The following is a 23,663-nucleotide window of genomic DNA, read 5'->3' as shown; positions in this document are numbered from 1 at the left end:
CCCCAATGTCCATCGACAGATGAACGGATAAACGAAGTACGGTATACACACACCATGGGATACTATTCAGCCTTTAAAAGGTATGAAATTCTAACACATGCTACAACATGGATAAAAATAAAAAACATTATGCTAAATAAAAGAAGCCAGACACAAAAGGACAAATATCATAGGATTCCTTTGTATGAATACTTAGAGTAGGCAAATTCAGAGACAGAAAGTAGAATGGTGGTTATTAGGGGTTGAGGGGAGGGGGGAAGTTACTGTTCAATGTGTGACTAGTTTCTTTTTGGGATGATGAAAAAGTTTTGTAAATGGATAGTGAGGAGAATATAGTGGGAATATAAGATAATGGAACCGTACGGGAACCTGGGTGGCTTAGTGGGTTAAGGTCATGATCTCAGGATCCTGGGATCAAGTCCCGCATCAGGCTCTCTGCTCAGCAGGAAACCTGCTTCCTCCTCTCTCTCTCTCTGCCTACTTGTGATCTCTCTCAAATTAAAAAAAAAATCTTTAAGATAATGGAACTGTACACTGAAAAATGATCAAAATGCTAAATTTCATGTACATTTCACTCCAATCAAAAATACTAAAAAGTTCTATTCCCCCTTTCATTAGGAGACAAAGGTATGTCCCCTAAATTTTCTTTTTTCAGGCTCCAAATCCCCAGTTCCTTCTAATAATCTTTAGATAATAGGACTTCTAGACTCTCACAGCTTCCCGGCCATACTCCTCTGGGTCTACTCAGCGTCTCTCTGAAAACCTGGCATCCAGAACTGAACAGCAAGACCGCGCTCAGCCGCCTCCTGCCCCATGTCTCCCTCTGAGGCCCCTAGCTTCACCCGCAGACAAAGCTACACAGAGTGAGCCTACTAAGGGACTGTTTGGCTGCCAGGGCGAAACAGGGTCAGGTTAAAAACCACACCATTGTTGACCCCCCCACCCCTACTGCTGCTGCGTCTCCAGGCCCTGATCCGTCTCCCAGACAGCTGTGGGCAGCTGCAGCTGAGAAGGGAAACCAGCAGAGGTAACGGTGGGTGGGGGCAGGGGGCAGATGGGGAGACCTGAGGTGGGGCAACAAGTCAGCGGAACACGCTCAGGCCTTTCCACAGATTTCCCTCGCTTTGCTCGTGAGTGTTTGGCAAACGGAAACCGGGCAGGCCCGGGAGGCATCTTTCTCCAGGCACTTGGGGGTGTCCCTTGGCAGCCGCCCACCGCCAGTCTGTAGCCGCCATCATGGTGTTCACCCCACAAGCAGAACCAGGCTCGCTGGGTTGGACACACTCGCCCCTCTCAATCCCTTCTGGAAAAGCTTTTTGGACGTTTGAGGTAGGAAAGTTCCCTTTTGCATTTTAAAGTCTGTTGAAACGGAGCAGCCTGGGTGTTGGTCTGATTCCACAAGTGAGTAATCCATTTCCTGAAAGTAAACTGCTCACCCTTTGGAAGTGGACCAGTGATTTTGGGGTGCCATTTGAAGTGTCCCTCACTGGGTAAATATTTACAGGCACAAGCCATGGAGCTTTTCTAGGAATGTCAGCTAATTTGCTAAATTAATGACCCTTAAGGTGGAACCCTTAAAAAAAAGTTAATTTGTCTCTAACGGGTGAGTAATTTATGCCTTGGGACAAGGTATTCATGGGGGGCGGGGGGAGGGTATGCTTGTCTGACTGGTTGGAATAACCACATGTAAATTAAAACCAGGCCTGACTCAAAGTCTCTATCTTCTAATTTTTTTTGACTCCTGATTTTCTACGAATATCTGAGCCAATGATGGGTTGACTTTGGAAAACTCTTTTCCAGGCCAATATTTTGCCTGGAGTTTGAAATGACAAGATTTTTAAAAATCCCTTCTTGGTAAGTCTATTGGCCTCAGGGATTTCATACAGAAGATCTCATGTATCTGCCACTCACTAAAAGATCGTGCCCACCTGCCTGTACCTGGAGACCTGCCTCCAGTTCTCCAGTGTGGAATAATTCACACTTTTAATCAGCGGGCTTGAAAGAGCCTTTTGTCTTGAATAATCAAAAGGTGATTTCTTTTGGGCTCAAATGATCCCTTAAACGATCCTTTCAAAAAGACTCCTGTGGCATCTTCTCCTCCCTCTTCTCGAGACCGGCAATCTGCAATAAGTAATCTAAATTTTCTGATGAAAAGTATGCAGCTAGATGAGTGTTTCTGGAGCTCTGTTGGGAAGGTGAGTTTGTGTGTGGTGGGCTCTGAGTTATGAATAAATCAGGCAGAGAAGTGATCCTCAAGGCCAGAGTCGTGGAAGTTTCTGAATCTGATAGAGAAGAGGTTGTTCTGGATTCCCCATCAACCATCCTCAAGCACTCTCTTCTATCTCTGCACAAACCTGTATAGTAAAGAACTTAGGAATCCCGTGTGACTGATGGGCTCAGCCGTCACCACCACCCTTGTGGGCTTCCCAGAAAGAAATAAGGGTTCCCCTGACTCTCCCTGAATCCCGATGTGGTCCTGGGCCTCCGACTCTGTCCTGTCTTGAAACCACTTATGCCTGGGTGTTAGCTCAAGCCTATAAGACTTCCTGGAATTAGTTGCTGGCTCCCTGCTATCCCATTCCATTTAGGGGTCCTCAGAAAGGAAAGGACTATGTGACTCCGAGCGATGACAGCCCTCCCTCAATGTCCTGGAGCTTAAGCCCACAAAGGCCAGTGCATCAGTACACCTCTCCATCCCTGGAGAACCAGGCCCGGTGCTGGCGGGGGACACAGCTTCCCCAAGAGGGCCCACGTCTAACAGTACCGCAGGGAAGGAAACAGGTGCAGAGAACCCAGGGCTGGATATCCAGGTAGCCAGCAATGCTGAAAACAGTGTTTTTCCTTCTTCGTTCATTTTCTTCCTTCCCACCAGGCCTACGTATGAGGCATCGGGGCTTGACACGAGTCACTGAACGCCCGAAAGACAACCGGCCGGTATTGTCAGCAGAGTGGGGATTTGGTCTTAATTTATTTCCTTTTATGCTTTAATTTGGCCCATGTTCATTCCCCACTCCATTACCTTTTTTATTTATCTTTTTAGAAAGGCAGCCACAGCCAGAGTACAGACCCACCTCAGGAACTTGATTACGCGCTGAGAAACTCCATCTTAAATATTTGTGGGAACAAAAGTAAATGCTTAAAATACAACTGATGATTAATAAGTATTAATGCCACCAGGGTTACCAGGAATTGGGGAATGTCAGGCTTACAAGCCGAGCCTTCAATGGGCTGTGTGCTGATTAAGTCGGGGACCCAGATATGGTGTGTGTGTCACTTGGCGACTGTTGCTACCAGCAACCAACAGCCCCTAACAAACTACCTTACTTTGTTTTTCTGTGACTCCCTCCTGCACAGACCCGGTCTGGGGAGATGGAGAGGGTGCAGAAGAAAACAAACAGAAAGAAACGGTAGTGAAAGGAGGCAGACATGGAACCCAGAAAGCCCCAGCAGCTTCTGCAGCCTTCTGAGTGCTGGGAGTAAGCCCAATTTCTGGACTTTTCTCCCTTATGAACTCTTACTTCGACATTCCTCCATGCACATGGCAGACTCCCCATGACCCTGAGCAGCAGGCCATGTTGTGGGATGAGAACACGGCTTCTCCTTCATCCCTGGATCCCTGAATCACACACCACACCCCTTTCATGGACTGCCCACCGCACGTGTGTTCCTTAATATTTACCCCCACACCCTCTGTAAGGCCAGCCCTGTAACCAAACGTTGTATATTATGATAGCTCTCTTCAAGAGCTCTGGGTTTCTCCTTAAGCCGGACATTGTGTTGGCCATCAATCTTTCCATCACTGGGACCAGTGGTCTGTCGTAACTTACTTCTACTGTTTGCCTTTGGGGAAATTTCCAATTCTCACTTTGGTTAAACTTAAACTGTTGAACTGAACTGATCTCCTTGACTATTTTTCACTTGAGGCCCCATGAAAAGCGACTAAAAACTTCTCCAAAATTACCAGTGTCCCCCACATATAATGGTCAATGCACACATAGAATTAAACTTTTACCCACTTGGCCTCTGGTTTAGTGTTTAACTTAGTATCGAACATCTGTGGAGCACTTTTTCAAACACTCCGCAACTCTTTGTAAACATCATCACACCTAATTTTCAAAACCAGCGTGAGTGGGTGGGGACCCTGAGGCTGGGGGAGGCAAAATGCCATGTGGGGGGCTCCCTGACTCTGCTCCCCAGCCCCGGGGCCGGTGTCTTTGTCCTCTCACGGTGAGGCTGAGCGAAGGCTCTCTGGGAGAAGGGTCAGCGCTGCGCGGCCCAACCAGTTCACTTGTTTTCTTGGTTCTTCTTACACATGACTCTAAGCCTAGATGGACATTAGGAAAATAATAGCCGTTTAAGAGCAAATCCCAGCGTGTCTCCAAAACAAGAGAGAATCAAATTCTGAAAGCAAATAAGACGTTGCTTTATTCTTCTTTTCCACGGCGCTGCTGGCTGGGTGTGAGTGAGTTGGGCGTGTGGGGTGAAGGGAGGAGAGCCTCCAGAACATACCATTATGATTATCTAACAATAACAACACTCTCACTGGCAATGTCAACTGAAAAGATTAAAAGCATGCGGTTTCTTTTTACTTTACATGGCAACCAGCTTCTGAAGTTAAAAAAAAAAAAAGTAAAACTATTAATGGCTTCATTAAGTCTCAGGGATGCTGGTTACTTTAAGTACTCTTCACCCCTTAACATTATAAACTAAAGAATGTGCTGGAACAGGGACTTCTGGATCATATTTTAACTTAAGTTACTTTTCAATTTTTAGGAAAGGATAGTTAACATATGTGGCTAAATTTAAGCAACTTCGGCTTAGTTAACTTTCCCTTAAAATAACCACGCCGTAAAGTAATCGTACACTAAAAAGTCCTCAGTCCTCACATGACAACCCTAAACACTGTCTCTCCACACAGTCCAGAGACGTGCACCATCCAAGTCTCAGTCACAGACTGGAAATTACACCCCACTGGCAAGAAGCAACGCTATAGCAGATGCATTTAAAAAAAAAAAAAAAAAAAAGAGTGGCAGCTTCTGAGGCCCAATTTGCCAGGCATCATGTTATTAATTTTATATTTTGAGAAGTCACTTTTTTTCCAAATAGAAAATGTGGCAGTTGGGCGTCTGAGTTGCTCAGTCGTTGAGCTCAGGGTCCTGGGATCGAGTCCCACATTGGGCTCCCTGCTCCTCCTTCTCCCACTCCCCCTACTTGTGTTCTATCTCTTGCCGTGTCTCTCTCTCTCTGTCAAATAAATAAATACAAATCTTAAAAAAAAAAAAAGTGACAGTTGTAACAGGACCAACACTGTTACTTTTCACTTGAATACTTCTTATCCTACAATCACATGAAACCTAAGAAAAGATCGCTGTGTGCAGAAAGACACAGTGACCCCAGACTCACTTGTGAGATTTCCAGGCAGACACAACACAGGAATCAGTGGTGGCAGAGTACCAGGCATGCGTCCTCCGGGAGCAGAAGACAAGGAAGTATGGCCCCAGTGGGACTCTGCGCACACACGTTCCATCTTCTCTGGACACACATGCACCTGTCCCACAGCACCCCCCACCCCCAACCTGGTATTACCTCAAATTCCTTCAGCTCATTTTCCCCTCCTGTCCTCTCTATCTCAGGTCCCAGACAAGATCCCTTAACTACACCTTGAAGGCTATCACATAAAAGTGTTTCCCTTTGCCCATTCAGAGAGATTGATCTGGTAAGGATAAGCAGATGGAAGAGTTACCGTGTAAGAACCAGCAATGCAAAAGCAGTTGCCCAATGGCAGAGAGGAACTCAGGGACGTAGTGGCAGGTTCTTAGTCTGGGAGGCAATCTCTTGTATTTTAGATTTCAGTTTTTGGTTTTCTCGTAAGAAAAAGTAAACATGATAACCTTCCTGCCACCAGCCTCTTCCAAACAATGACCTGGAAAACAATGGTGTGTGGATCTCTGGAGACTCGGTACTGGGAGAGTGAGACGGCATCCACTTTGAATATCCTTGTCTAAAGATCTTTACTCCTATAAATAACAATCTCTCCCAACCCCACATTCCCCCACTCTCACCCCGCATGCCCACGCCTCAGGGCATTCTCTGAAATGCAGTGTTTGCCTAGAATCAATCCTGCATCATCTGGAAAGGGAAGAGAGTTTAAACATTCTTGGTTGCAGATTGGTATTTTTAGCACTTTTACAAAAGATTAGGCTGTTTTTCATGTAGCTCATTTCTCGTAATATTAGCACTTGTGTTTTAAGAGCACAGAGCAGGGAGCTATTGTTAGAGAAGACAGGATCAGAATAAAGTGGCTGAGTTATAAGCTATATTGCTCATTCTTTTCTTTAGCTGAAAATAGCTCCTCAATGTCTACTTTCCTATTAGCAGTTCCCAAATATTCCTGGTCCAAAGGACCGTAGATATATAAGATTCACCAAAAACTGACTTTAAATATTTGACCTTCTGTCCCAGCCTCCAAGAATGATGAGAAACTGGCTCATCTGTGTTTCCAGAAAGTCCTACCAGTCTGTCAGACACAAAATTCAAATCTGAGTCAATTAAAAAAGAAGCATTTGAAATACCTGTCTTCCTTGTTTCCCCCACTTCTTCCTGCAGTCTATTTTTTGGCTATTTTACTACTTTTAAATTTTACAATGCACAAAGAAAGGGGAATATTACTTGAAAGAATTTGGGGTGGGGGGCACACCCAGTTGGCTAGGCAGTTAATCATCTGCCTTCAACTCAGGTCATGATCCCAGAGTTCTGGGATAGAGCTCCACCTCAGGCTCCCTGCTCAGCAGGGAGCCTGCTTCTCCCTCAGCCCCTCCCCCTGTGCCCGCACAGGCGCGCACGCGGCTCTTTTTCTCTCTCTCTCCCCTCTGTCTCTCAAATAAATAAATAAAATCTTTAAAAAAGAAAAGAAAGAAGTTTGGGGACAAAGTTGGGTCAAGCAGAATGTAAAATAAAAGGTTGGGATTATTCAGGGTTTCATTTTTCTATGCTCTCCCAGTAGACTGTGTGTGTGTGTGTGTGTGTGTGTGTGTGTGTGTGTCCGTGCACACACGCACATGTGTGTGTGTATATATACACCACACGCACACACAAACACAATTACAGATGGGTAGATCAACAGAATGAATGAGCAAGAATTGGAGACTACTTAAAAAGTGTTCAGATACTCATATACACCCCAGGAGACTAATTCTGTAGACAAAAACGTCCTTTTAACCAAACAGTTCCAACATAGGAGAGAATGTCCTCCTTCCACCAAAGCCAAATATTTTACTGTACATTAAAAGACTAATTAAAACAATATTGTGGTGTTCAAGCACGGTGGGTTATGAAGAGAAACCTTCACTTCATGAGCAAACACTGAGTCACCGGTGAGTGAGGCTCAGGCAGGAGTTTTGGAGACATGGTGTGTTTCATCAATATTCACATATCCACTTGGTAAGCACTGTAGTTTGGAACTATGATTTCCATTACAAAGCCCCTGAAATGCCAGGAATGAGTCATGGCTTTGTGCCTGGGCATCGCGCTGATTTTCTCCATTAACCAGACTCACATACTGACAACTTCCAGGAGGAAAGCTGAATGAGTCAGTTTCAGGAACAAACCGCATTAGAATACTATGTGCGAAGAGGAGTTCGGGTAATAGGAATTGGGGCTTTTTTTGTTTGGTTGTTATTGTTTGGTTCTCCTTAAATAGAAACATTCATACAATTCATTTCTCCAAAAAGCAACAAGCATAGATCCATGTAGTTATAAGGATTCTAACACCATGACCAAATTGGTTACCCAAACACAGCACAGCGTGCGTGAACCGGCTGGGATCAATTCTAGCTTTTTGAGGACCATTCCGCAGTCACTCGAACACACACGGTGCTACCTCTGGACCAGTCCCAAGCATCTTCTCTTGCCCTGGCTCTCTTCTTCAGGTGTCTTCCATGAGCTGACTTTCGCATGGGAATGGGAGTCACCGGGAGACAAGTCAGCTAAGGGAAGGAGGGAAGGAATGGCAGGGCCAGAATTTAGGCAAAGCAGGGACAGGGTCTCAGCAGTAACAACATCCCTAACTACACAGACAAAGCTCTGGCATCAGTGGGAAACTGAGTGCATTCTGTGGGGCTCCACACTGTCGGGACCCTTGCCTTCTGTCCTGTTCCCTGGTGCTGTTCTAGGAGACAGGACTCCAGATCTCTTTAGCCCTCCTTTTCCTTGAGAGTTGTTCCCATATTCAAGAGGTAAAGGCCTAGAACACGGTCATCCAGGCCATCTTTTAAAAAACTACCTTATCTGGGGCGCCTGGGTGGCTCAGTGGGTTAAGCCTCTGCCTTTGGCTCAGGTCATGATCTCAGGGTCCTGAGATTGAGCCCTGCATCGGGCTCCCTGCTCAGTAGGGAGCCTGCTTCCTCCTCTCTGCCTCTCTGCCTACTTGTGATCTCTATCTGTCAAATAAATAAATAAAAATCTTTTTTAAAAATTACCTTATCTGAGCATATTTAGGGAAAGTCTGGCAAGGGGGAAATATTCAGAGTACAGTGAGCATCAGTGGCTAAGACCTTCTCAGAACTTCTGATCTTATCTGACGTTTGAGACCTGGATCATGAAATGCTTTGAAAGCAGCAGGATCACGACAAGTGGAGAAAATCTGAATATGCCATCGGCACTTGCAAAGCCACACGGTGAAGTTAGTTAACGAGAGTGATTCCACGAAGCTGGCGCCCTTCTCTCCAGCACGGGTATCTCACAGGCTCCCCCTGTCTAGGATTATATTCCATTGCTCTACATCTTTCCTAGGACTGAGCCACGGGCTTACTTTCTCTCTTTTTTGGGTTTGGCCTCCAATGTTTAGGCACAAATCAACACACGCAGATGAGTGTAGATGAACCACACTAATTAAGAGAGCCCTCCCATGGAAGGATTCTCTTTTAGCTCTCTATATTTCGTGAAGCACAATTTCAGTGCAAGACACTGAATTTTCTAAACCTTGTGAGCGAGGAGGCTCTGCCATGAGATTTGCCTCCTACAAGGCTCCTCACTTGTTCACTGGGGCTCTGAGGTCCCCATAACCACAGAGCATTCAAGCAGGCCAGTCAAGGTGACCTCATTGAGAGGACGGGGGACTAGCTTCACTTCTGTCAATGCAGGGAGTCCTTACGGTGTTGGGATCCAGACTGGTGAATATCCCGATCGGACAAAACCCACTAAAACTTAATTTGACATGACATCCCTCCTGAACGGCTCCCAGAAGCAATCATTTCCATTAAACCACAGGGTTCCTAAATTTTACATTTAGTAGCAGACTGAAGATTTTGAAGCTTCCCATTGCTGAAGCATGGATTCCCGTGTTCTTACGCTGTTGCTTTGTCAGAACTGATATGTGGTGAAGGAATAAGTTTCACGTCTAGCTCTCAAGCAAAAATTTGAGAAAGATTCTGCAGTTTCCTGGCTGTGACACACGTAGCTTTCCATGGTAAGAGATTCTCTGCCTTCTTTTAAAATCTCTCCTCATTCCGTTGATGGGAGCGTCATTTGGGGCATGGCTACCTCAGTATTAAGGGATATACTGCACTGTCACGATGACAAAAGTCAGTGGGTTTCCTCCTCATGTTTTTGACATTTAAAGACATCTGCAGAAAGGTAGACTCCATCTGTGTCCTCCTGCTGGTAGAGACTAAACACCTGTACGGAAGAAACCAAGCCAGGATTCCGTTCCGTGTCAGGATGGGCCTTTGGAGAACAGAATCAATTACCCTCTGCTTTCTCTTTTGTTTCTCGAATTCTTGGGCAGGCTGAAGTGGTCAAGTTTCAAACAAGCTGCTGTTGGGTTCTGGCTTTTTAAGAGAACCTCATGCAGAAATGTATATCCAGAAGCAACCTAAAGGAGCAGCAAAGCTCCTGTCCTTTTCTCCCTAAAAATGGAATAAATTTACTTGGCAGCATCTTTGCTTCCACTGAATATATTTACTTCTTAAATGAGACAAATCTCTTGCCAGGCTTCTCACCCACTCTGCAGGGACATAGGCCTCCTTTGCATAACCTCTTCTTCCCAAGAAAAAGAATGAGAATGCTAGGCTTTAATCTTCTGGCATTTCTTGCTGGATGCAAGTAGGATACCAAAATGGATTTCGGTCCCAGGAAGGAGAAGTGAAAGAATCTTCTTCATTCCCTTCCCCCTTGAATCATGTGTGCCCCAGCATGGGGTTTTTACGACTCATAGAGTAGGCTGCATTCTCAGAGACTTGAGAAAGCAGAGAAGAGTGGCCTCCAAAGTTAAGGTCTGAAAAAGAAACCAGTCCAGATCCATGGGCTGAGGTTTGAAGTTTAAGACTAATGGCCGTGACTGTTTACACATACAGAAGACAGTTATTTAAGGGTGAAATTTGATCTACCTTTGGCTCAGCCAAAATGATGATCCAAGAGAAGTGTGATGCTAGGTCTTCTTCGACTCAGCGGCTGCAGGGTCCTGCAGAAGCAGCAGGGCTGGAGGGCTGACACCTGCTGCTCCCTCCCTGGACCCTAGGCCCAGAGCCCCATGGCAGAGCATTCCACCAATGATACTGGGCGTCCCAAAGGCAGGTGGGGCTTCAGTGGACTTCCAGAATGTTCCTTCCCAGCAGACAGAGCGGGTAAATGAAACCGGTCCAAACCTCAAGTGCTACAAGCAGCAGGCAGCCTGCTTTGCTGACACTGTCACAAAACCCATGGTCTAGAACAAGGAAGCCATTATTTCTCCCCTGGTCCGGAGAGAGCTGGTTGCTTGTATTGTTTTCTAGCTTCGGAAACACCAAATAAGGACGACTTTTGGTTCAAGGTAGGAGACATGGCTCTTTTTATGACCTCACTCTTTCTTACATAATATATTAAACAGGCCCTTTAAGCAGAAGTTTAAAAGCTAAATTCTGCATCTGCACGAACATGTGCCATTCCCATTGAAGTTGGTGTGACTTGGCTGTCACAGCTAGGGGCAAACTTCACTCTTCAGCAAGAGTGTGATGGATAAGTAATAATTTCCAAGACTATTGGAATCTAACGTTCTAATAGACACTGGAGGAGTATGGAAAAAATGCCTTTAAAGCCCAAACCAACAAATACTTCCCATCATTTAGGAATGTGCTTGTGGGCCTTCCTGGGTTACAAGGTAACCCTTGAAAGAGGGCCCAGACACCAGTCTGAAGAACATTCAAGATCTCTTTGGGTAAGCCTCTACTGCAGGAGAAATCCAGCTGGGACGGAAGACCCCACTTCCAACAGTGGACAGGCTGGTGTCTCCCTCCCAGTCACTTGGTGGGGAGATGCATAGTGAGTTCTAGAACAACAGATTACGTTGTAAGTTGCACTTTCTCATTTCCTTGTCCCCAGGCTACTCACAGACATTTTATGGTATTTGATCTTGATTTGGTACTTATATAGATTTATTGTATACTACTTTGTTCCACAACAAATTTTATTTTTTTTAAAAGACTTTACTTATTTATTTGAGAAAGAGAGAGAGAGAATAAGTGAGGGAGGGGCAGAGGGAGAGGGAAAAGCAGACTCCTCATTGAGCAGGGAGCCAGACGCGGTGCTCAATCCCAGGACCCTGATACCATGTCCTGAACCATAGTCAGACACTTAGCCGAGCCACCCAGGTGCCCAATTCCACAACGAATTTTAAATGACTTCCATGGGGTCCTGGGAACTGTCCCACATCCCCGTAACACTTAAAAACAATGAATTTAACTTAAAAACTTAAAAACAATATTACATTCTTTTTTTTTTAAGATTTTATTTATTTATTTGACAGACAGAGATCACAAGTAGGCAGAAAGGCAGGCAGAGAGAGAGAGAGAGGAGGAAGCAGGCTCCCTGCCAAGCAGAGAGCCCGATGCGGGACTCGATCCCAGGACCCTGAGATCATGACCTGAGCCGAAGGCAGCAGCTTAACCCACTGAACCACCCAGGCGCCCACAATATTACTTTCTTATAATAATTTGGATGATTATTTTAAAAACTGAAGATAGCCTTTACACAGCTAAAGTCAAAAGTAAACCAAACCCGAGGCATTTAAACCCTCCAATTTTCATTTAAAGACAAATTCCAAAAGAAGAAGTCATCCTCTCGGCTGTGAACACTGTACAGCCCTTTCCCAAATCCTACAGAATCCTGCTCTAGGTGCATAGGAGAAGGCAACATCCACATCCTGACAAAGCACACATCTATAGGTCACTGAAACCAAAGTCTCCAAAAGTCAGCTTTAATCATTCCCCCACCCCCCCCACCACCCTAGCACAGAAAGTAAAGATGGCGCACGCATCCCAAAGCTCAAAAGAAATAAAATGACACATGAAAACAAAAACAGAACAGCTGACTATACCCTAAAGAAAAAAAATCTGTACTCTAAAAAGGAAGCAGTAGATGAGGGTAATGGTGTGACCTTTCCTGCTGCCCCGCCCCCTTGCTTCTGCACCTCCCCTCCCTTGTTTTGCTTCCTGCTCGGCTCCGCTGCCCATCTTCCCTGAGGTATCATTTCAGACCCATGTGTTGAGCCCTGTTAATCCAAGTTTCAACTTCATGCCCACTGGCATCTGGTTCATTGCCATGTTCCCTGCAACGGAAATGTAGAGACCTACCCGGAGACACGTTCAGATTCTGGCTTCACACGCGCTGACTATGGAACTCCAGAAGACTGATTTCATTGCGCATTTTCAGTAAAGTCTAAGGCTCCTGGCCCGCCACTCCACAACATCCACAGTCTCAGCTCAAGCGGCATTTCCCCCCACCACCTTCTCCCACCCTGTACCTCAGAGCAGGCTCTGCCTTAGTTCATGTTATCTCCATCTAGAAACAACATTTCTGCCCAACTTTGCTTGGAGGGTAAATTCAAACCTGTTCTAAGCATGTTACACATCTCACTGAATCCTTACACCAGCCTGAGAGGTAGATATTATTATTATACCCATTTTAAAGATGAGGAAGCAGAGGCACAGAGATGTGACCCAGACTCTCAAGTAGCCCAAAACAGGGAAGTAGTAAGGTCAAGGTTTGAACCTAATGGCCAAACCCCAAAATCTGTGTTCCTAAGGATCCTTACTAAGCCGCCTCTTTCATAAAACCTGCATGTCCCAACTCTAGCTAAAATTTTGCTCTTCTCCCAAACTCCATAGCCCATTAGTACTGTCTTTCCTATGGTTCTACCATTTTCTACCCAACTTCCCAGATGTTTATGGGCATTTCCTCCTTCCTGGCCGATGGTAAGCTTCATAAGGACAGAATCCATGCGGGATTCAACTTTGGCCCCTAGGGCTCACCTGAGAGTCCTGCACAAGGCAGTGGGTACCTGTCAATATATGTGGGATCACCCCAAGCAAGGGGTCCCAGCTGGAGAGAAGAAGCTCATCATTCTTTGTTTTCATCCCTATGCAGTCGCACTTTTATGTTTACTTTTATTGTTTTTTAGAGCAAGTACAGTGCTCTGGTAAGGAAAGCAAGTTGCCTGGCAGGTTAAAGCTGTGTCCTGCGTGCATGGAAAGAAGCAGGGGTCAAGTTCCCCTTGGTCCTTCCCACGTACAAGAGCTGCTTGGAGAGGCTGTAGTAATGGCAGAGAGGGCAACAGCAGAAATAACAAGGAAAACCACCAGCCGCGACGGCACACTAGTGCCGGGCACCTCCCATCCAGTGTCTGTGATCCTTTCAGTAACCCTGTAAGCTAGGCCTTGTCATCCCTAGTCCACAGATGGGAACTGAGATTTGGAAAAGCAAATTCTTTTGCTCAGGGTTATAAGAAGTTAAAACCCAGTGCGGTAGCGTGAACCCAGATCTTCCTTCAGGGTGGGTCTGAGCTCTGTCCACTCCAGCAACAATGCCTACAGTCCCCTGGGAGCTAAGAACGGCAAGCTACCTGGTCCATTCATTCTTTACTTCCCAGACTCTCTCTTTGGTTTTGTCTTTTAGGTGAAAAATGACCCTCGCACATACCCAGTGCTTCCAAGAAACCAAATGAACAGTAACCTGCTTTCATGTTGCTCAGAGAGTCCTTAATTACTAGGAACAAACAGGACTGTGGTCATAAAAATGTACCAGGAGATATCCAAGAGGGTGGTGCTGATGCAGGAGGGCGGCAAGGGGTGGGGCCAGACAGATTAGCAGGGAGTCCAAGAGGCAGACAGAGAACTAAATGTTCTGCTTAGAAGAAAGATAAATCACTTTTCATTAACCTATAAAGTTGTCTTAGTTGGACCACAACAGACACTTGATGCGTTCACAACATTGCCACAAAAACACTTTCGTGGTCTTGGCTGTTAACAATGGTTTTACAGGAAGAGCAATGCTTTTCACCCTGCAGGAGCGAGGAGGGGCGGGGGGAGAAGGGAATCCCTCAAAATGCAGCACACACTTAAACATGATTCAGCTGTGATTCATCAAAGCTGGAGTAGTACTCTGTTCCCTCTAGGATTCTGGGTGCAAAGTGTTCTCTCAATGCTGGCAAAATTATCTTCCCATGCTCCTGAATGATAGGCCACTTCCGCTAACGTGCTCTAAAGTTCACAATACGTTTAAGATAGATTCTTCTGTGTGTAAGGCAGAACGGCGCTGGTGTGAGCAGAAATCCTAATAGCTACTGGAAGCCTAGTTAGAAATCAACCACATTAACAGTCATGCTTCTAAAGATAAAAGCCCCATTCAATATTTTTTATCAGCTTGCTTTAGCCAAACTTGACGCATTTGTTACTCATGTCTAGTTGTGGTGATTTTAAGTCTGTGACTGTTCACATGCTCTGGAGGGAGCATCTGGGGAGAGAGCAGCAACCGTCCCCAACTAAGGGACTCTGGGCTAGGGACGCAGGAGCTTTTTAACAGTCCCTAGGCCAAGCCTCCTATAATGACTGGAATATAAGGCAGGCAATCTGGGTGTCATGCCTTTAGGGAGTCTCATGGCAACCCATTTATTTCATTTTTTTTTATTTATTTATCTGATAGACAGAGATCACAAGCAAGCAGAGAGAGAGAGAGAGAGAGAGAGAGAGAGAGAGGAGGAAGCAGGCTCCTTGCTAAGTAGAGAGCCTGATGCAAGGCTCTATCCCAGGACCGTGGGATCATGACCTGAGCTGAAGGCAGAGGCTTTAACCTACTGAGCCACCCAGGCGCCCCACGGCAACCCATTTCTAACAGATCCAGGCAGTAGGGACAAACCCCGTGGTCCGGCCATTACTCCGACGTTTAAGTGGAGCTCCTTCTCAATGGAAATTCAAAGAAGACAAACATGGCAGCCTCATCTAAATGTCCTCTGCTCTGTTGTCTTGGGCGCCGATCTGAGGCTCATCCTTCTTTATGTATCTTTCCCTGTCTGTCCATCCTTTATGACTTGGCAGCAGAACACGGTGGAAGAAGAGCACAGGCTCAGTGGCCAGACCCCTTGGGTTCAAGTCCTGACACTCACTGATCAGCCCTGTGACCTCCAGCAAGTCACTTTAATCTCTCTTGCCTTGGTGTTCTCACCTGGAACATGAGGCTGAGAATAACAGGACCGATTTCGTAGGGATTTTTTTTTTTAAAGTAGGTTCCACGCCCAGCATGGAGCCCAGCATGGAGCCCAGCACAGGACTTGAACTCACGACCCTGAGATCAAGACCTGAGGTGATATGAAGAGTCTGACACTTAACCGACTGAACCACGCAGGCGCCCCCTAGGGACTTAAAGGGAGTCAACTAGAAAGCGAGTTAAGTTAAAACAAAAGGGCCATATAAGGGTTAGTTATTACTGTTTTTTCCCTTCTTATCTTCTTTCCTTTGCTTTCTTTCAATAAATACTGTTGATTAACCCCTAGATACAAGACACTACGCAGGATGCTAGGTAAACTTTGAATATAGACAGGGTAGAGTCCTTGTCCTCCAAGGAAGGACAGCAGGTAAAACGCTGTAATAGAAAAAGATCACCAGTCTGGGACTGGGGAGTGGGCCTCTGGCCCCAGCACCATCACTAACTTCTCTGTGGCTTCCTCATTTGGAAGCCCAAGATCCTTCTAGGGATCGTGACAACAGAAAGCAAGAGTACCCAGCCAGGCCCCACATGCCATACCATCAGTACCACAACTCAGAGGGGAGAGAAAGGGTCTCTAGCCGGGCGGGTCAGGGAAGACTTCAGGGATCCGGTTTTATGCATGGCCATGAAGGGCAGCTCAGAGGCTGGGAGACGGAATAGCCAAAAGGAAGGATAATGTGCAGAGGCACAGGAGTATTTGGGTTAACAGCACATTTTGGTGGCAGCTGAGAACGGGTTTGGGGAAAGCAGAAGGGAAAAGAGACGTGTTTAGTTTTTGGAGGGCTGGTGTATATACAACGCTGGGCAGGTTACGAGGCGGAAATCCTAGCAGGACAGTGGTACAGGGGACACGTCTGGTGGTAGCCTGCAGAATGGACCAGGTGGAGAGCGAACAGTTGGAAGACAGCTGCACAAGGCAGCCTTGAAGACTCAGAGGCTGGGGAGGGAGCCTCCCCACCCCCACAGGACAGCTGCCTGGTCTGGGGGACTCCTGTCCCCTTTCTTCGCCACAGTTCTCTCCAGTTAACAAGAGGATGACAGAAAAAGTGTTAAGCACGGTGCCTGCACATGATCAGAACTTAGTACACATTCTCGAGAAAGCAAAATAATGCGCGTGAGAACAGTTGTGAACAAGAATTACCATTCACTTGGAAGTCAGTTATTGGTGAACGCATAGCAGGTGATAGCAAAAGGAGGGGACCCATGGAGACTTCGCCCAGGTCACCAGCCCTGTGAGCAGGGAGAATATGACAGAGAGCTGGTAATTCAGGAGGATGTCAGGATGTGGAGAAATGGCGTGTACCTCTCCTTGACTCTCCAGTCAGAATGACAGTGGGTTATTAGACTCTGGAACTGCTGTGTCGACTAGGGAGAAATTAAATCCAATGTGCTCCCTGGACTTGGATCCCTGACCTACACTCATGGTCCCTGAGGAAGAGAGGAGAGCTACACCCTCAGACTCTCAGCCTAAAACCACCAATGGTGCCAATCATAGACACCACTGCATCCCATAAAAAGACAGTTTGTGTAATTGTTCCCATTTTTCAAAGTGAGGAAACTGGGCTGAGGTCACTTGGTGAACTGGTAACAGCTGAACCCAGAGCCTGGGACTTTGTCATGGAACTGAAAGCCTGTTCCCTTCCCAGCTGTCTCTCAGGGCTGTTCTCTGCCCCAATCAGCCTTCACAAACAGATCTAAAAACCACAGTGCAAAATACAGGAGTGTGAAATTGGAAATAAAATAGGTGTTTCTACATCTATTTAAATCCCATTTATTTTTAATAACTACTGAGGTTAGGCTTTGCATGAAAGGTGAGAAGTTGGTTTAAATCTTGATTTATGTCTTGGTTGACTAGTAAAATACTGTCATTCTGCTCAAGTGAAGAAAAGGCCCATGGAAAACGCCACACTTATTTAGCTTTTCTTAAAACTTACTGTACATCTCCTGGGCATTTTCTTCTGTGGTCTTAAACCCCTATGATCTGCCAGATTTTGTTCGCTAATATGTTTCCTTCCTCCAACATGCGTGGATACATATGTGTCTGTAGGTCTATGGCAACCAAATGTTTAATGCTCACCTTGTTAGTCACCCATAAGTTCTCATCCTAAATGGGGATCATTTGTCCTCTTATTAAGTGTCTTTGACAATTTATAAACTGAAGGCATCTGGCTCAGAACGGGGGCTAATACAATTGAAATAAAAAATAACAGTAATACAAATTGGTTAGCAGGGAAGTCCTCAATATGAGCAAAAACAATTATGTCAATAAGCCTACCCTAATGTGGGAGTAAATGAGAGTATCAGGCCGTAGATCAAGAAGCCCACATAGGCATTGTTTTAATTAAATCCACAAAGCGTTGCTGTTCCTAGTACTTCCCATGGGTACCTCCTTTCTTTGATTTTGGGGGTCTCCTCTTTACCTCCACGGCCTGGAACAATGCTTCTGGGGTTTTCTCGCAATCATCTGCTTCTCCTTATACCTTGTTCCATAGCGGGAGTGACCCCTATCTGTCTCGCTTAGTGATGGGCAGTGAGTCTTTCATTAAACTTAATCTAAGAACCCAAAGGTCTCTCCTTTTACCTGAACAGCAGCGGAAGAAACTTGTCTTTTTTTTTTTTTAAAGATTTTATTTATTTATTTGACAGAGAGAGAGAGAGATCACAAGTAGGCAGAGAGGCAGGCAGAGAGAGAGAGAGGGAAGCAGGCTCCCCGCCAAGCAGAGAGCCCGACGTGGGACTCGATCCCAGGACCCTGAGACCATGACCTGAGCCGAAGGCAGCGGCTTAACCCACTGAGCCACCCAGGCGCCCCGGAAGAAACTTGTCTTAAACTCACTCCCTGAGCTTTCGAATTCATACCCGGCCCAGTTGTGTCCCATTACCAGGAAAGAAAATCTCCCGTTGCTCAAAGGAAGGACAAGATTTCAGGTTGAGGCAGCCCCTTTCTTCCAAAAGCCTGAAAAATAGCAGGTGACTGCTTCTTTCAATCTGTTCAGATTGTAGTCAGCAGGTTTTGGTTATTCTGGATCCAGAAAATCCTCAGAAATCAGAGTTCATTACGGAGGGTCAGAGAGATGGAGATGGATAATGGTCAACCAGGAATTAATGAGGATTGAGGAAATCCAACCAATTTCACCTGGAGATCTCTGTGACCATCCATCTTTTTCACCATCTGCTCCAAATTTGGACCTATGCCCTGAGAGGCAAAAGACAAATGCATCCATCTTAGAAGTCCACCCAGGTGAAATGCCATTAAATTGCATTATTGTCCAGAATGCAGAGAGAAACATTTCTTTCCTAGTTAATCTGGCAGCCATCAGTTGTTCCCCATTAAATTGAGAGAAACATCTGGTTTATGTGCTAGAATAACATACCTCACCATCTATCAAAATTAAACCCTGAAGAGCTATTACTGAAATGAAGGATGGTGTCTTATTTGTTGGAGGTGGGTATGCACGCTTTCCCACGAAGTTCGTGTTCCGGCATACTTATCGTTGGGATCTGCAGTTCCTGGATGAACAGGAACCCATAATCCTACCTGTTTGATGACTTTAAGCATTTCAGGTTAGCATAAATTTAAGTACATTCATACGACTGTTGTAGTGAAAGACAACAGTCACAGAGACAGAGGATGGTCTTTCCAAAATGTTTGTAGACAGGGAGGATAGAAAACTGACCAAAAACACATTGGATTTTGGGACACCTAAAAAAGAATTCTTTCCTTATATCCCAATCTCACTTCATGGGAAGTAGGTGTATTCCTGAACTACCCAATGGATGTCACATATTAATGAATCAAATTGCATTATCTCATTATTTACAGGAATTCCCTCTCTCCTTCTGTGTGTGTTGGGGGGGGGGGTAAACAAACATAAACAAACAAATATTTCAAATGTTTTTTAAGCCAAAGACTACCTTTCTTGAAACAAGTATTTGAAGGGACACCTGGGTGGCTCAGTAGGTTAAGCGTCTGCCTTCCGCTCAGGTCATGATCCAGGGAGTTCCAGGATTGAGCCCCCCCATCGGGATCGAGCCCCACATTGTGCTCCCTGCTCCGCAGAGAGTCTGCTTCTCCCTCTCTCTCAAATAAATAAGTAAAATCTTAAAAAGAAAGAAAGAAGCACACTTCGAAATATACTGTTGTTCAACTCCAAATACTCTCTCCTTTATTGATTTCAGAGTCCTCTGAACTAAACTACATTGGTTAGGGAGAGAGGAGAGAGAGGCAGAGAGGAAAAAAGAAGAGGTGGGAGAGAGGCGGGGTGGGAGAAAGAAAGTGAGTGAAAGCAGCAAGCTTGCAGAGACAGTTCTGCCCATAGCGTCCCCCAGTTACACGGGTCCTTGATGAGCATGATCAGGAAGACGTGTGTCTGTCTGCTCTCTCCCCAGCCTGGCTCACTTCTCTTGTAACCTGCACAGTATAAGCATCTTGATGTGCTCAGTGGACACGTGTATTTTACACAACAGACCACAGCTGCAAAAGAGACATTCCCGTACATGACTGGGTTGATGCTCAGTCTAAAAAAACCAGTTAAAGCATGGAATCATAAAAGAGATACTCTCATTATATTATCTACCTATCTCTATGGTATCTCATCATATTATCTATTTATCTATCCATCTATCTACCTAGATATACTCATTGATACTTATTATATATATTCACAGAATTTACGTGTCATCCTTGCGCAGGGACCATGCTTAATCTCTGTATCATTCCAGTTTTAGTAGATGTGCTGCCAAAACCAGCACCACATTCCCAGACATTTAAATATATGAGTGTACACTATCATTTGCAAATTTGGTACAGGAGTAATGCCTTGTCTTTGAAAATGGGTCCATTCTCTGAAAGTCCCAATTTCCTGTATAAACCAGAAATCTGCTATGATATTCAGGTTCTAGTTTCTTTCTTTTCTTTCTTTCCTTTCTTTCTTTCTTTTTTAAAGATTTTCTTTATTTGACAGACAGAGATCACAAGTAGGCAGAGGGAGAGGAGGAAGGAGGCTCCCTGCTGAGCAGAGAGCCTGATGCGGGGCTCAATGTGGCGGCTCAGTGCGGGGCTCGATCCCAGGACCCTGGGATCACAACCTGAGATGAAGGCAGAGGCTTTAACCCACTGGGCCACCCAGGTGCCCCAACTTTAAAGAAGATTAAAAAATTCCAGAGAAAGCTGGAAAGCAAAGCGACTACGGACTCTGTCTAGATTTTTATGATGTTCCCCACAACCTTTTAAGGCTATCTTGTTTCTACTTAATTTGCCCACCATTTTTGTTCAGCCTTGACAAGTCTTTCCAAGACAATGGTGTAGCTTCACAGAAATACCTCTCCTTGTCACACTCACGCATCTTTTGTTTACATAACATTTAGTTACATGTCTTAAATGGAGAAAGTACAATCGGTGTAAACAGGTTTGGGAACAAACACGTCTCAGTTGTCTACCAATAGCCCAGATCAGGGAAGTGGGAGGGGCCATGAGAGAGCAGCTGCCTCTCAACCGCCGGGCACACAGGCATCGGGCCTGTGTGCTGGGGGACCAGGGCACAGCCTGGCTGGGAGCAGACCCAGTGAGGTTCTCTGAATCTCAGCTGAGACTCAACCGAAAAAACAGCTAATGAGCTATTCTCATGCCAGAAAGGAAAGAAACTGACCAGGTTGGCCCTAGGGAGAAACCATAGGATGGTCTCTAACCTGATGCCTTTCTATGGCTTTGAAGGGTTTTCTGTCTGCTTAATTTTTATCTTACATAGTATTGGATAAACTTCCTCATAAGATGCAGTAACACTGCTGTAAAGAACAGAAAGAAAAAGTAGTCATGCTTCTGGCCAGAGAAAAACTAAAAAGGCAGAATATACATCGTATAAATATATATAAGTATGTGTTACATTAAGTATACATACTTTAAAACATATATATAAAACTATATATATTTTATATTTATATTCAACTATAACAGTATATATTTTGTAAAAATATATATTGTATATATTTATATTGTGTTTATATGTAAAGTGTTATTACATATTTATATTCTACATAAAGTTCATATTTTACATATATTTTTATACATATTATAAGATGTATATATATATTTCTGTATGTTATATATTCTTATATTCTGCCTTTTAATTATATCTACTCTGCGTTTTAGTTACATATATGTGTGTATGTACATCTATAAGAGTACCTATGCAGGTCTACAGCGCGTGTGTGTGTGTGTGTGTGTGTGTGTACACACTTACATGATGGTGCTTCATGAGGTGTGGAGGTTCACACTCTGTCTTAAGATAATTTGACTAAAAGCTTTAATCCCTAAAATTCCAGGTGGCTCAAGAAATCGGCCTAGTTGCCTTGGTTCATTCGTTGGGACCGAAGTCCATCATTTCACTCATCCCAGCTGCTCTCCAGAATTTGGATAAACTTCTTGTGGATGAAAAGTATCTGCAGCGGAACCCAGGCTCAGTGTCAGGGGGTGCGCGCCCCTCAGCCACCTGCACCAATGTCGCTGTTTTGCCACCTTGCAATACTTGCAGCTGTGAGGGATGGCAGATTGAAAGGGCCTTTATTTAGCACCTGCATTTTGCTTATTTATGATTTATGATTTCCATCCTGCCGACTTCCACGGATTGGAGGCAGCTTAGCTCTTCAGTTAAGCCCATTCTTAATCAGGTCAGTCCCTTCTCCTTCATCCTGCTGCGTCCGACTTCAATGGAGTAGTCTCCCCAGTGTGATCAATTAACTCGGACCCCTGGGGTCTGGGCCTTCCACTGAGCAACAAAGGCGGTGCCTTTGCAAAGTCTGTGACCTTTGGATTACTGCCCCAGCGATACAGGAAATTCTGGCAGCCCTTCCCAGGGCATCCCTTTTGGTGTCAGGACTTCTCAGGGGTGGCATGGGGGTGTGGAGACCCACAAGGCTGTCATCAGTTCCACACCCCAGGCGGAGGGAGCTGAAGAGTGACTTCGAGGACCTTCTCTGGTGAGGACATAGGCTGTCAATAAGCATCCCATCTAGCAGGCATCTCCGTCAGTACGTTCAATAATCATACACCCCTTTGTGAGAAACACGAGAATGAGCAAAGCCTCAGTCTCAGCTTCTATGGATGCCCACCCCTCCACGTTCACCAGTCAAGTCTCTAACCAATGGAGCAAAGCATCCACAGGTGTTACTTCAATTTGCCATGATCTTTCTGGGCTGAACAGGTCACCTAACTTTACTATGATTGGTTTTTCCATCTTGACCTCCAGTGATGGAAACACTGGTCATGGGCATGCTTCCAGAACCCCAGGGCGACAACTGCCATGTGTGGCTCCAGCGAAAGCCCCTGAAGGTTACTGAGCCTGAGAGCCGCTCCTATCTGACCCCCTGTTCAGGCACCCAACCCCTTGCTCCTGGCTTTTCGTTGCAAAAATGAGAGCCGCTGTTGGAGTCTTTGGGAGTGACCCGTGGCCGTGGAAGAGTGCGCAGCTAGCTCACACGCATAAGGAATGAATCCATGACCCACACTAACAGATTCACGAAGGACTGAGGTTAATGAAAAGACAGATGATCCACATGCTGGTCTTGACTGGAATGGAAGCAAATCACAGAAGATGAAACCAAAAGGGATGCCCTGGGAAGGGCTGCCAGAATTTCCTGTATTGCTGGGGCAGTAATCCAAAGGTCACAGACTTTGCAAACTCTGAGCTAGATTCCCCAAGGGTCTACCTTAGAGGTCCACTCTTACCGGCTACTCAGTGGTCTGTCTCAACCACCTGGAGAACCAGTTACAGACTTAGAATGTGCTAGACATGCCAAGGGTAGGGCTTTGAACTCTTCATGAATAAAATGACAACAAAACCATCTATAGCCTCTATTTTATGTGTCTGAAGCACAGGTATATAAAATTTTTATTCTATATTATATTCATCTCAGAAGTCAAGGCAAGTAAATGCAGATCCATGTCTTGGGTATAAAAATGCATATCGACCAAAAGAGAATCCCACTGCTCTATCTATGAACACTTGCAAATGCTACCCTTGTGTGGTCTCATTATGGCAACCTCGCTTGACAGTCGCGGTGACTAGCACGTTCTCCGTCACTGGCAGACCAAGGTGTTGCCTCACGTTGCTGAGCTGCTGTCCCCCTGGACTGTGTTGCTTCAGTCCTGGGGA

General features: G+C 45.4%; 1 protein-coding gene and 1 non-coding gene across 3 annotated transcripts in view; both read right to left on the bottom strand.

Annotated features, from left to right (window-relative positions):
- SAMD4A (sterile alpha motif domain containing 4A) overlaps nt 1-23,663 on the bottom strand; it is a 207,692-nt gene that overhangs the window by 101,907 nt on the left and 82,122 nt on the right. The gene's annotated exons all lie outside the window — the stretch shown is intronic.
- Nucleotides 20,160-20,265, bottom strand: LOC123945346. Its single transcript, XR_006819187.1, has one exon. It is a non-coding gene; the product is annotated as a U6 spliceosomal RNA (small nuclear RNA).

Source organism: Meles meles, chromosome 6 (genome assembly GCF_922984935.1).
Source record: "Meles meles chromosome 6, mMelMel3.1 paternal haplotype, whole genome shotgun sequence".
Lineage (NCBI taxonomy): Eukaryota > Metazoa > Chordata > Mammalia > Carnivora > Mustelidae > Meles > Meles meles.
The sequence above is the reverse complement of the archived record's forward strand: the minus strand, read 5'-3'. Positions and strand labels throughout refer to the sequence as shown.